Source organism: Callospermophilus lateralis, chromosome 6 (genome assembly GCF_048772815.1).
Source record: "Callospermophilus lateralis isolate mCalLat2 chromosome 6, mCalLat2.hap1, whole genome shotgun sequence".
In the NCBI taxonomy this organism is placed as follows: domain Eukaryota; kingdom Metazoa; phylum Chordata; class Mammalia; order Rodentia; family Sciuridae; genus Callospermophilus; species Callospermophilus lateralis.
This window is the reverse complement of record NC_135310.1, coordinates 44,158,627-44,159,667: the sequence shown is the minus strand read 5'-3', so window position 1 is coordinate 44,159,667 and position 1,041 is coordinate 44,158,627.

The following is a 1,041-nucleotide window of genomic DNA, read 5'->3' as shown; positions in this document are numbered from 1 at the left end:
ATTTGGGTAAAGCATTTCTAAATTTACATACTATTGAGCTCCAAATTCACTTCTACTTACCCCTCCCTAGCAGACCAAGAAACAGTAATCCTTCCTATGTGATGCATAGGAAGGATTATTGTGATGCTAACAAAAGTAAATCTATAAGATAATGCCATCTTATCCCCTTACAAAATCATCTTAGATCTTAGATAATCCTTTTGTGTTTTACAGATGCACTTGAATTCAGCCAGCTATTGCTAAAAAACTTTCATTCCTTAGTCAGGTAACTCCCCTCATTTTGAGAAACTACCTTCAAACTCTAGTTTCCAATACTTTATCAGCACTACTTGTTCTTTATGGTCTGCATTTCACTCTTGTTTTAAGTAAATAACCCGCCTTTCAAAGTTAATGACTCCCCAGGTGGGCAAGAGATATTTTCCTTACAAATCTCACCTGTAGCCCTCTTAAATACATTTCCCTTTCACAGACCTTCCCTCTTACTTCACTCTTTGTCTTTGCCTGCATTAAATGAGAAAATCCCGTAAAGCTTTGTGCTTTGTCTTTCTGGCACATTGCCTACAACCCATCTTTTAGTAATCTTATCTGTACCTGTGGCTTCAAATATCAATTCTTTGAGATTAATCATAAATCCTATAACTCCACAGCCATGTTTCAAATGTCAGCCAATATCTTTACCTAGATGTTTCAGTTCTTCATATCAAGATACTCCAAATTGAAATGATTATATCTCTTCCAGCAGATTGGTCCCTCCCCCCAACTTCCTTTTTTTGTGTTAGCAAAATTTTTCTCCTGTCAAAACTCCAAAGTCAGTTTCCACATCCTCCTCTCCCTTATCCTCACATTAAATCTGTCATCAAGTTCTAATAATTCTACCTTCCTTCCCTTTTTTACTGCTAGCACCTTAGTTTAAGTTCTTATACCTCACTTCTCTTTCATCACAACACTCTTCTTACCAGTTTCTAATCTAATTTTTTTTTTTTAAGATGATCTCACTATGTTGCCCAGGCTGGCCTCAAACTCCTTGGCTCAAGTAATTCT